Genomic DNA, 14,579 nt, shown 5'->3' on the forward strand with positions numbered 1-14,579 from the left:
TCCTCAGCAAGCCCTCGAGTGGAACAATCTACTTTACCCAAAATACTTAATTAATTAAAGTCATACACAGCCAATCATAATCGTTTCATAGAATTTCACACATACACTTATATCACAATCAATCCACAAAGGATATACATACAGTTTTCAATTTTTACCCACACAGGGTTTACATTCACATAACATATATTTGTCCACACATGGCCCTAACACACACATCATACATGTCCACACAAGACTAATCAAACCACATCACAAATGTCCACATAGGACTGGTCCACACAGGACACAAAACAACACTCCATTCATGAACCTTCTCATACCACTGTCAATGTTTACCTCCCAATATAAACGTCCATATAATGACCTCCTCATACCACTGTCAACGCTATATCATAATTTACATGAACCACAACCCAAATCAACAGCAACTAATCATTCAACATATCCATAATTCTACCACTATATACACAACATTAACATATTCAATCGGCCAGAAATCACAATCGAACGTTATTCGCATTCTCTATAATTCTTCATTCCACATTATTCACAATCATTTAATTATCAAAAATGGTTTCAACCACATGATTTTTCCCCAATATAAATTATTTAACTAAAAGCAATATTTTCAATACCAGTAAGGCTTAAAATATTATACGCGTATATATATAGAAATTCATACTTGAAACTAGTTGTTTAAATATTATTAAAGAGCTATTATGAAATATTTCCCCTTACCTGCTCCTCGAAATTCGACCCAAAATAAATAAAATGAGATCCTATAATCCAAAAATTTCAAATTCCACAAATCTTAATGAAACACCCTTATGATACTTCCTAGGCTCCAAATACCTCAAAATAGTGTTAATACCTTAAATTATTTTACTTACCCTAGTTTTGGGATGTTTCCCAAACTTCTCAAATCAAAGATCCACTCCACCTACATTGCAGAGAATCTTCCCAAGAGTCTCGTGGTAGCTTCTGATCGTCAAACCGAGCCAAATCCGGCCCAGAATTGAAGAGAGAAGGTAGTAGGGCCGAATTTCTAGTGACAGAGAGAGAACATGCAGAAAATTTCGCGCAAAAATGAAAGATCTCACTATTTATAAGCAGGGGTTCGTCGACGAGACATGTGGACGAGTCGACGAGTGCTAGTACACAGTTTGGCTACGAAACAGCAACTCGTCAATGAATTTTAGTTATGTCAAAACCCCTCTCAGTAATTCCTCGTCGACGAGACTAGTTTGTTCGTCGATGAATGCTTGCTGCCACCTTTACAAACTTATTCTTTCTCCCTTCTATCTTCCTTATTTTTCAAATAGTTTAAACTTTCCCCCTCCTTACTGAAAAGTGTCTCACCCCAATCTTACAACCTTTGTTTCAAGTCTTACAGGACGTCGGTCCTAGTCTTCTAGAGGGACTTTGGCGCGTAGAGTCTTGTTAGTAGATGTAAGTTTTTGTATCAATATTGGGTTGCTAGCCTGATTGAATGTAAGGGGATGTAATACAGTTTATGTTTTAAGTATGGATCTTTTGTACAGAAGAATACAAATAGAACTCTGGTATATGTCTAATAGAATCCCGTAAGAATGTTTATGTGTTCCGCTGTTCATGAATACAGATATGTATGAGATAGACTTTTTTGTCCTTGTTTAGGGCGGGTTGTTTATGTATGTTTATCAGATACATGTATAATGTATGTGTAGTAGCACTCTAGGTTCGCATAAAGGACCGGGGCTTTACAGTTTTGGTATCAAACCCCTTAACCAGTTGGAAGTGTGATGCAATTCATACTGCCTGGTTAAGGGTATACTCAGAGTTTAGGTTATTAGGTTTTGTAGTTTAGAATATACCAGAGTATAAAGAGCATTGAGAGAACAACCATGCCGACTATGACACCTTGTGAGGTACTGTTGAGCCATTCGTTCATTGCTTAAGTTTTTTTACATCAAACTCTGAATTTATAAAGCTCAACTTTCCTTCTTTTGCTGGATTTCCTTTGTCAACTAGTCTTTGCTCTTGTATTTGCTAGCCTAGAGGTGACATCAAGTGGGGAGATATAAACCTAGGTCTTATAGTTTACTCTAGATATAAAGGTCAAGCCACCCTTAGAGACCGACTTTTTTTCCACGGACTTCTGTTCGAACTACATTCCTATTGGAAACATGAAGACAAGATACGAATGTGATAATTGTCTTAGCTAACCATGTAAAGAAAAAAAAAAAAGCGAAACCTGAGCAGAGAAAAATGAAAACAAAAATATACACCTGCTATGAGAAAAGATAAAAAGGTCAAGCTGAGGACACACACTACGAATCTACATGTATGAAGGATCTTCCGACCAATGCATTTGCTGAATTCATGCAAATCTGGGAATAAGTTCCTTTAGGGTGGTCTTGATTAAATGTGATGAGTGAGTGAGAAGATGCTAGGGTGAAGGACCCGAGACCTCAATAAGGGCTAGATCCCTTTCCCATAAGACTAGTCCCCTCCACACTTCTAACATTAGTTTTTCAAATATGTGGGACATTTGATCGTGAAACTTTTCCTCACATGTGAAAGTGAACCCATTTTCTTGAGTGAATTTTGAGGGAATAAACCAGTGAGGCTGAGTCAAGATGACCGTTCTGTAGGTGCCTTCGAGCATTCTGAGTGAGACAAATCATATTTTTTACACATGCCCTGTGAAGTGGCCTATTCATACTTGGATTTACATGCTAATATTAACTTTGAATTATAATCATGGGTTAATCCTCTGTTAGTAGCATCTTGAAATGGTTGTGTTATGTAGAGTTTTGCATGATTAAAATGCTGCGGAGCGTGTGTATAATGGAGTTGTGTATAAAGGAAACTATATGTAATAAAGTTATATCTTTGTATGTAAAATGGTATGATTGTGTTGCATGCGTTTCCATTTTTTAAACTGGTGTTTGTGGATATTGCTCTGGAAGCCCTCACGAGACTAGAACTCGTCCACTAGGATCAATCTAGGGTTTTAAAGCCTTATTGCATATAGTAAATGCAACCGTATTTCTCGAGAAACAAGATATAGGTAGGATTTGGTAGTTTTCTTAGATTTTCCTTTGCTCGAGGACTAGCAAAGTGTAAGTTGGGGGTTGTGATGAGTCCCTAAAATACATGATTTTAGACCCTCATTTACCTTTGTTTATCCTTATATTATTATGTATTTACCCAGAGTTATCATTGCTCAGAGCTATGCAAGGTTTGTTTGTCTTTTCAGGGAAAACATGTTAAAACCATGATGTTAGGCATTACAAAAATCCAAGGAGGATTTAGAGGATTCAAATATCAAATTCAGACATTCAGCCAAGCTCTAGAAGCTCTGGATCATAAATAGACATAAAGATGATGCCATGTGGCGTGACCAGCAACACATAAGGGCGACCTAGTCTTCCACTACAGACTCCAAGGTTCAAATTGAGATTAGAATGCTGCAAGGCTTGACCAAGTGCTCTACCAAGAGACCCTCAGGGGTGAACGTCGAGATATGGAGATAGAACTGAAATTTAGAAATAATGAGAGTCTCGACAAAGTGGTCGACCAAGAGACCTTCAAGGGCAACCATGTTAAGATACTGAGATTTCCCAAAGATCGAGATGCTGCAAGTCTCGACCATCAGCTCGACCATCAAGAGCCTAAGGTGCAATGAAGTTGAAGATATTAAAGATCCGAATCCCTGACTTCCCGCGAGATCCGACTAGGGTGCGCACAAGAATGACAGAAGGGCGACTTGGTCAACAGCAACGATCTGTTATGCGAGATTTGCTACAAACTTTCCTAATTTGTAAAACAACCCTTGCAAACCATAGAGCCTATAAGTATTCGCTACGAACACAAGCTCTAGGTTTCTCTTTGGCCTCTCTTAGGTTAGTGACAGACCTAGGAAGTCATTGAGAGTAAAGTTAGAGTAGGAGTAAAGTAGTTTCGGTTCATGTATGGAGTGTCCGATGGCCTATGGCAACTGGCGCGTTCATACAACAGTCGTGTATATTAGGATCTCCTCTTATACTTTTGGAGTTAGTGATAGACATTTTGAATGATAAAGGGATGATCTTTTTACTCATGTTTTCATTTACTGCTTTTAATTTACTTGTTGTGTATTTGATGAAATATTGCAAATAAGGATAAGCACTGCTACGTATCAATCAGAGGGAAATAGTCGGCTACGGAACCGCGGAGGTGTTTGTTATCATTGAGACACAATTCCTAACCATACTCCGGATGGTCGGTGCACTCTTGCTACCCTGTGGCCTCGATCGCCCCTCTCCCACTTTGGCTCGCTCAAGTTAGTACTTCTATGGAAGTCTGGATTAGCGTAGTTAGAAGCATGGCGTCCAACATCTGATTCGGACCACAGTCACTTTGTAGAAGTAGGGTAACTTAGAAATTTACTTGCTTTCCAGTAGTTTAGATTTATTTGCTTTCAATTACATGCTTTCCAATAGTTGTTAGATAATCACCATTGCAAAATACTATCTTTCACTTCTTTTTTCATAACAAAGCTTTAGTAAACTAAATTGGAATTGGTTTAATAACTGCGCTTCAAGTTTCTGTGGATCGATACTCGACGTACCCACTTTCTACTAAGTTTTGGACAGTTAGGTTTTATAAATATTATTTTTGATAGTAGGACCCAAGCCTTGGCGAGCCTACCACAAAGAAATTATAAAGAAACCCAACTCACCCCCCTCCCCTCTTGGGAGTTCACCTTACTTTTCATGTATGATTTGGATGTCTCACATAATGGGTGTGCCAACACTTATTCCTTTAGGTGTAATGGCAAGAGAATTGTTTTGAGTCCATCAAAGCCAAAGGGTGAGAAGAAGAAGAAGGGAAAGACAAAAATTAGTGGAAAATCATTGAATATCATGAGTAAAAAGTAGTTGGAGCAGGAGAGTTGAGATACATAGGTAGTGTATGTGGTTGTTACTAGGGATACTAAGGCACCCCTTCCTGAGCATGAAACACCATTGGAAGTATCACCCATACTTTCCGAATTTGAGGATGTCATCTCTGGGCCATCTAGTGAGTTACCTCCCATGAGATACATTCAACATGATGTTGACCTTGTTACTAGTTCATCTCTGCCTAATTTACCACATTATAGAATGAACTCGAGAGAACATAAAGAGTTGATGAAACAAGTGAATGAATTGAGAGAAAAGGGCTTTATTCAGGAGAGCATGAGTCCATGTGCCTGCCCAACTCTCTTCACTCGCAAAAAGAATGGCACTTGGAGGATGTACATCAATAGTGGAGCAATAAACAAGATCACCGTCAAGTATAGGTTTCCCATACCTAGACTAGATGATATACTTGATCAGATGGTAGGATCCAAGATTTTTTTCGAAGATAGGCCTTAAAAGTGGATACCATCATATTATGATCAGATCGGGAGATGAGTGGAAAACTGCCTTCTAGACGAGCGATGGGTTTTGTGAGTGGTTAGTCATGTCATTTGGGCTAACTAACGCACCTAGCACTTTCATGTGAGTTATGACTCGGATATTCAGGCATTTCATTGGACACTTATTTATAGTCTACTTTGATGTTATACTGATCTTTAACCGGATTAGGAAGGAGCATCATGTCCATTTGAGGAAAGTGTTTGAGGTTTTGAGGGAGCAGAAGTTGTATGCCAATTTAAAAAAGTGTACTTTCATGACTTCACACGTCATCTTCCTTAATTTTTTTGTGTTTGAGCATAGCGTTTTTGTTGACCCTGATAAGGTCAAAGCCTTTAGAGATTGGCCTGCTCCGCGGAACATACATGATGCAAGGAGTTTTCATGGGTTAGCCACATTCTATAGGAGGTTCATTAGGAACTTTAGCACCATCATGGCCCCCATTACAAATTGCCTCAAGAAAGGAGAATTTATATGGTTGAAATCTACGACAAAAGCCTTTTTGGATACAAAAGATTTGATGACTAAGGCACCATTGCTACACCTTTCAAATTTCCAGAAACTATTTGAGGTTGCATGTGACGCCTCAGGTGTAGGCATTGGAGGAGTACTTAGTCAGGAGGGACACCACATAACCTTCTTTAGTGAGAAGTTGAATGAGGCAAAACAACGGTATTTTACCTATGGTAGGAAATTTTATGGTGTAGTACAGTCACTTCGACATTGGAGACACTACTTCCTTCCTCAAGAATTTGTCTTTTACTCAGACCAGCAAGCCCTTAGGTATTTACATACTCAAAAGAAGTTATGGCATAGACGTACGAAATGGGTCGAGTACATACAGTAGTACACCTTTCTACTCAAACACCGAGCTGGTGTTGAGAACAAGATTGTTGATGCTTTGAGCCGAGTTGTAGTCACCATACAAACTATTCATATGAAAGTTGTTGGCTTCGATAGCATCAAGCAACATTACTCTTAGTGTAAATACTTCTGTGATATCTTTTATGATTTGCTTTAAGGAGTTCCTAGATCTCATCCAAACTTTGTGATTCATGATGGATTTCTTTTTAGAGGAGCTAGACTGTGTATCCCATCCACATCTCTACGTGACCATCTAATTTGGGAATTACATGCTGGAGGTGCAGCAGGTCATTTTGGTAAAGATAAAACCATTGCTATGATTGAGGATAGGTTCTACTGACCTAGTCTGAAAAGAGATGTTGCTAGGATTACTTCACAATGTCATGCTTGTCAGACAGCGAAGGGTAGGAAACAAAATTCAGGATTGTATACCCCTTTGCTCGTGCCACACATCCCACGATAGGATATTAATATGGACTTTGTGTTAGGTCTCCCCAGGACTGCTAGGGGAAATGATTCTGTGTTTTTTATCGTGGACAGATTTTCAAAATTGTCACATTTTATTCCATGCAATAAAACACTTGATCCCTATATGATTGCCACTATATTTTTCAGGGAAGTAGTGAGACTTCATGGTTTTCCCAAAACCATTGTTTCTTATAGGGATGTGAAGTTTGTGAGCTACTTCTAGAAAACCTTATGGGTATTACTACGTACCAAGCTCAAATTTTCTAGTGCATATCACCCACAGACTGATGGGTAGATGGAAGTGGTAAATAGGAGCCTTGGGGACCTATTGAGATGTTTGGTAGGTGGGAACATCATAACTTGGGATTTATTCCTTCCTATGGCCGAGTTTCCATTCAATAGTTCAGTGAATAGGACCACAAGACTTAACCCATTTCAGGTTGTTATAGGATATGTTGACCTTATAGGTCACACCCTGGTTTTGATAATGACAAACTCAATTGTATTTAATAAATATCCAGTTCATGTGCAGGTTTATACTAACATACATTCAAGGGCACGTGAAAGCTTAAAGACAATTTCATATTCCCAATTGTAATATCTCTAAGTGAATTTTGTCTGTAATAGTAATTAGGCTGTCTGTAATAGTAATTAGGGTACTGGTTTGTAATAAGCTCACACACATCACATGAATGATTTACTTTGTAAGCTCAAACCGAACCATAGAAAGACCTTAGAGTGTACCTTCGGGCGACCGAAGGTCGACCGACACCGGACTTTTTCGGTGTCTTCAAAATTGGACCCCAAGTGGCCTTAGGACACACACATATGCACATATATTTATTAGGCACTTAAAATTGATTGAGTTGGGTCAATTCGGGACCGAAATGCACACTTGGTGCACTTTCGGTCGACCGAGCCAAACAGTTCAAATTGTCCCGGTCGACCGAAACCGGTCCGGGTCAACTATTTGACCCGGTCCCGGTCGACCGACCCCTTACAAGTCATTTGACCTCAGTCGACCGAACCACCTGGGAGTCAACTATTTGACCCCCCGGTCGACCGACCACTTTTGTACTCCAACAACTCGGTCGACCGAAGCGCCTCGGGAGAATTCCCAACAACTCGGTCGACCGAGCCGTGCAGTTCAAAAAGGCCTCGGTCGACCGAAACTCGGAGATTTCAAAAATCGCCCTTACCCGGTCGACCGACCCCTTAGTTCAAAATGCCCTCGGTCGACCGAGCTACTTGAGTCCCGGTCGACCGAGCTACTTTTGGTCGACCGGACCTCTCGGGTTGCCCTGATTTTTTTACCGCGATTAAATTTTTTAAACAGGGTTAAATTTTCTTAAGTGTCATTAATCTTTTCTGAAAATTCCTAATAAGTCCCCAACGGTCAAAATTCTTGGTATGTCTATATATACTCCTTCATTTGGTGGATTAAGCACGGATTAGCAAATAAATTAAGAAAAATTTTCTCTCAAGCCAAATACTCATATTTGCCTCCTACTACTTACATTACTTTGAAAACCTACTCAAGCTTACACTCTTCATCTATCCAAATCATTTGTAAGTGCATTGAGTCTTTTATTTTTGGTTAGCTCTTCATATTGCTGTGTATTTGAATCGATTTTTGAGAGCATAACCTAAGTTTTCTTAGGAGGCTTTGCCAATAAGCCTGCCCTAAGAAAGACTCTTTGTGACATCCCAAGTATTGCACTCTAGTTGCAATATCTTAGGAAGTTCATTTTTGTTTGGAGATTGCAAAAATACTTTCAAACATATTCGAATATCTTGTGGTGTTCATATTGATATATTTGGGAAAGGATATTCGTGTGTGTGTGATATATAAATCTTTGTGGTATTGTTTGTACAAGTTTTATAAGTATATATCATTTACCGAAAACAAAGATTATCTACTTTGCAATACAAGCACATACGCATTCTATTGATTGATAATATTGAGGCTTGCTTGGTATTCTGTGTGAACACTCTTGACTGAATATTTTGAAGTGCACAGATTATTATTGACACTCTCACGTACGTGTTACACTGATAGAAAACATAGTTGAGAGATTGACATATTTAGACCACACAGAGCTTACATTTTAAATCACTTGTGGTGTTTGTGTTTGTGCGCATTTGTGGTACATATCTGCTTTACTTGAAAGCACAATTGTATTGTACCTTTGATTGTATATCTGAGAGATTCCAGGCGTGGCCTGAGGGGGCGGTAATCCAGCCCGGTAAGGATTGGTGTAAAGGTTGAGGTCAGCCCCGCTGATTGACCTGGTTAAGGTTGAGGTCAGCCCTGTGGTAATTTGACCTGGTTTGTATAGGTGACGCTCCACCCGTTTAAGTGAGCAAGGTATTGTGATAATCCTTGTGCTGGTTAGCCAAGGCAGGGACGTAGGCGGTTGGCCGAACCTCGATAACATATCCGCGTGTCATCTTCTCTTTACTGCTTTCTGATACTTGTGTGATTGTTTAAACTGCTTCATCTGATCTCTGGCACATTTACATCATTTGCACTAGATTGACCCTAGGCTTGTGAACATACTGCTGCTAGGAGGAATACTTAGAAGGTAAAATTTAAAAATACCAATTCACCCCCCCCTCTTGGGATCACGGTAAAGCTAACAGGATATAATCCTAGGAAGTCTGTAGATATCATTCCATTACCACCTGAGTCTAGAGTGAGTGAGCAGGTTGATGCATTTGCAAAGCACATACATGATTTACACTCTCAAATAAGAATGAAAATTAATGTAAGCAATAAGCATTATAAATATATTGCTGATGTACATAACATGTTGCAGGAATTTTAAGAAAGTGATATGGTTATGGTTCGAATTCGCCTCGAACAGATTCCTTCAGGAAAGTTAAGAAAGCTTCATGCTAAAAATATGGGACCATTCAAAGTTTTCAAGAAAATAAGTTCTAATGCTTACATGTTAGATATTCCTAATTATTTTGGTATAGCCAATGTATTTAATTTTGAAGATCTAACGCCTTTTCTATAAGCTAATTATTTTGCAGAACCTAGCCCTACTAACCCTGCAAATGAACCTACTCCATTCATAACTCCAGTTGCACTAGAAAATCCAAATTTACCTTTGCCACCACCATTAGTCCCACTAAAGAAATTGAACAAATTGAAGACATTCTGAATTTTAAAATAACAAACACACAAGTTGGAACGTACCAAAAGTATCTGGTCAAATGGAAAGGGAAGCCACTATCAGAAAGTAGTTAGATTCTTAAAGATGATGTCCTTCGTCCCAACCCGGAGTTGTATGGCGAGTATTTTTAACATTATTCTCCAAGTGAGAATTATTTTCGATTGAGAAGAGATGATAGGGATCAACATGCACCTCGAGTATCTTTCGCAGATATTGTGAAACGTGGATAACCACCCGAAGTCCACCATTAATGTGAACTTTATTTGCGGTAATTGAAACTTCTCTTAGAAGCTAGTATTGAGAGAGATATCAACAAACAACCACAGCGGAATAATTTTTCTCCCTATATGGAAGCAAATATAGTGTATCTCTGTTGACTTTATAGGTCACGCCCCAGTTTTGATAATGACAAATACGATTGTATTTAATAAATATCTAATTTATGTGCAGGTTCATACTAGCATATCATCAATGGCACGTGAAAGCTCAAAGTTTGAAGACAACCTCATGCTCTTAATTGTAATAATTTTAGTGAAATTTGTCTGTAATAGTAATTAGGGTAATCGGTTTGTAATAAGCACACACATCACATGCATGATTTATTTTGTAAGTTCAAACAAACCATGAATGAGAAAATGACCATAGAAAGACCTTAGGGTGTACCCTTCGGTCGACCGACACCAGACTTTTTCGGTATTTTCAAATTGGACCCCAAGTGCCTCTAGAACACTCACACTTTCACATATATTTGCTAGGCACTTGAATAGGGCTTGTTTGTTTCAAAACGGGACCGAAATACACACACAATGCACTTTCGGTCAACCAGCCAAGCCAGTTCATTTTGGCCTGGTCGACCGAAGACATCCTGGGTCAAAGTTTGACCACCCGATCGACCAGCAAAAGTAGTTTAAAAGGCCCTGGTCGACCGAAGCTCCTTTGGGTCAAAGATTGACCACTCGGTTGACCGAAACTTGTAGTTCAAAAGGCCCTGGTCGACCGAAACCCTCCTGGGTCAACAGTTGACCATCTGGTCGACTGAGAACTTTTGTACTACAACTACTTGGTCGACCGGAGGGTTCTCGGGAGAATTCCCAGCGGTCTAGTCAACCGAACCATGCAGTTCAAAAAGGCCCGATCGACCGAACCTCGAAAGTTTGGGAAATCTCCCTCCCCGGTCGATCGAGCCTTTTAGTTCAAAAGTCCCCTAGTCGACCGAGCCATTTGAGTCCTGGTCGACCGAACCATTTCTGGTCGACCGGACCTCTCGGGTTGCTCCTATTTTTTACCGCAGTTAATAATTTTAAACAGGGTTAAATTGATTTAAATGTCATTAATCTTTTCTAATAATCCCTAATAGGTCCCCAACGGTCAAAATTTTCAGTATGTCTATATATACTCTTTCATTTGGTGGATTAAGTATCGATTAGCAAAAAGGATTAAGAAAATCTTTCTCAAGTAAAAATACTTTCTTTTGATTCCCATTTGCTCATACCTTTCCTAAAAACACTCTTACTTACTTCTTCAAGTTCAAAATCATTTGTAAGTGCTTTGAGTGTATATTCTAATAGGTTTTGCTCTCATTGTTCGAAGTGGTTGAATCGATTTTTCTCTCTAGAGCATAACCTAAGTTCTCTTAGGAGGCTTTGCTAATAAGCCTACCCTAAGAAGACTTGTGATAAACTTCCGAGTGTTGCATTATCATTGCAATATCTTTGAAAGTTTATATTTGTTTTTGGTTTGCAAAAACATATTTCAAACTTACTCAAATATCTTGTGGAATTTATTGAACTATTTGTAAAAAGATATTTGTGCTTGTTGCACTAATCTTTGTGGTAATATTTATACAAGTATTTATATCATTTTCTGAAAACAAAGATTATCTATTTTGCAATCCAAGCATATACACATTTGTGTGATTGAGATATTCTCTGATTGATATTCTTGATGCTTGCTTGGTGGTATGTGTAAACATGTTTGATTGAATATTTTGAGATACACAGATTATTATTGATACTCTCACGTACTCACTACATTGATAGAAAACATCTTTGAGAGTTAAACTGCTTAGACCACATTGAGCTTACATTATTAAATCATCAGTGGTGTATGTGTTTGTGCGCATTTGTGGTACAAATCTGCTTTACGTGAAAGCACTCATATATTGTACCGTTTGTTTGTATACCTGAGAGATTCCAGGCGTGGCCTGAGGGGGCGGTAATCCAGTCCGGTAAGGATTGGTGTAAAGGTTGAGGTCGGCCCTGTGGTAATTTGACCTGATTTGTATAGGTGCCGCTCCACCCGTTTAAGTGAGCAAGTTATTGTGATAATCCTTGTGCTGGTTAGCCAAGGCGGGGACGTAGGCAATTGGCCGAACCTCGATAACATATCTGCGTGTCCTCCTTTCTTTAATGCTTTCTGGTCCTTGTGTGATTGTTTAAACTACTTTATTTAATTTCTGGTATATTTACATTATTTACACTAGATTTACCATAGGCTTGTGAACATACTACTGTTAGGAGGAATACCTAAGAGATAAATTTTTAAAATACCAATTCACCCCCCCTCTTGGGATCACGGTAAAGCTAACAATCTCTACTTTTATACATGCTGAAAATAATAGGAAAAATAACCAATCACACTAAGCCACAAGAACACAAGCAATTTTTTACGTGAAAAACTTCCCCATTGTGAGGAAGAAAAACCACGGAACCTAATCCAATTGAAATCTCCACTATCAACCAAATAATGGGTACACAAAGTCTTCTCTAATCGTAATTAAAGGTTACAAATATATCTCATTAAGATATCATCAATCTTGGCAAATACAAAGAGAATTGGAGAGAATATACCAAAATCGGGGTTACTATTCATAAGCACAAATCCCAACTCCCGAGCTCAAAATCCGATCTCTACTGTTCAGATTGTAGCTCCTTAAGTCTTGAACCTCTCCTCCAAATTTCAACTCGATCGGACCACAGACGAAGCGGTATCGGAGTCTTGATGAGATATGGGTAGCATGAGAAAAAAACCACGTTTTATTCTCTTTCTTTTGAAAAGTGGCGGCTCCTCCCCTCTCCCCTCTCTTTTTATGACTTCCTTTAAATTATCACACTAAAAGGTTGGGCTTTGGGCTTTTAATAAAACCCACTTAGGCTTTCCTCCACATGGAAGAAAAAATCCCAACAAATCTCCCCCTTTCCAACAATGTGGAGGGAATCGTCATCCCGGCGATCGAACAACAAACTTCAAAACCTCTCCCTTGGTAGTGTCTACGTCAACATATCAGAACCATTATCATCAATGCGAACCTTCTCAAGTTCTAGTAACTTATCATTCAACGCATCTCTAATCCAATGGTATTGTACATCAACGTGCTTCGATCTTGCATGGAAACGGGAATTCTTAGCAAGATGAATAGCACTTTGGCTATCACAAAACAACACATACCTCTGCTGCTTGAAACCAAGTTCTCCCAAGAACTTCTTTGCCCAAGTAACTCTTTAGCCGCTTCCGTTGCTGCAATGAACTTTGTCTCTATCGTAGAAAGAGCAATACACTTTTAAAGTCTCGATTGCCAAGCTACAACACCACCTGCAAAAGTGATCAAATAACCCGAAGTAGACTTATGAGTATCCACATCCCCTTCCATATCTGCATCTGTGTAGTCAACTAACAATGGTTGTCCGTTTCCCAAACCAAGTCTCAAACTGGAAGTGCCTCAAAGATACCTCATGATCCACTGCACTGCATTCCAATGCTCTCTTCCCGGATTTGACAAGAATTAGCTAACTACACCAACTCCATAGGCTATATCTGGTATTGTGCAAACCATTGCATACATCAAACTTCCTACTACTGAGGCATAAGGAACTCTTTCCATGTCTTCCTTTTCCTTATCTGTAGAAGGACATGCCTTCGTACTATGTCTAAAGTGGGTAGCAAAAAGAGAGCTAACCACTTTAGCGTTGTCCATATTGAACCTCTGAAGCACTTTTTCAATGTACTCATCCTGTGACAAATATAACTTCTTGGAACTCCTGTCACAACTGATTCTTATGTCAAGAATTTTCTTTGTTGGCCCTAAATCCTTCATAGCAAATGAATTACTCAATTGCTTCTTCAACTGGTCAATCCTTGAAGCATTCTTTCCAACAATCAGCATGTCATCCACATAAAGCAGTAAAAAAGAGAATTTTTTAACAAATACACAGTGATTTGAAATTATTTTCTTGTAGCCTTGCTCCCCCATAACAGACTCAAACTTCTTGTACCACTGTCTTGGTGCTTGTTTCAAACCATATAGGTTTTTCTTCAGCTTGCACACATAATCCTCTTTCTCTTTCACTCTGAAACCCTCTAGCTGCTTCATATAAATCTCTTCCTCTAAATCACCATGAAGGAAGGCAGTTTTCACATCCATCTGCTCAGTTTCCAAGTCAAGACTAGCTGCTAAGCTGAGCACTATACGAATCAATGACATCTTTACAATTGGAGAGAAGATCTCATCAAAGTCAATACCTTATCTCTGACCGAACCCTTTTACAACCAATCTAGCTTTGTACCGTGGCCGTGAAAAGAACTCATTTGGCTTCTTCTTGTAAATCCACTTGTTCTCCAAAGCTCTTTTTCCTTTAGG

The sequence above is a fragment of the Malania oleifera genome, chromosome 1, assembly GCF_029873635.1.
Source record: "Malania oleifera isolate guangnan ecotype guangnan chromosome 1, ASM2987363v1, whole genome shotgun sequence".
Classification (NCBI taxonomy): domain Eukaryota; kingdom Viridiplantae; phylum Streptophyta; class Magnoliopsida; order Santalales; family Ximeniaceae; genus Malania; species Malania oleifera.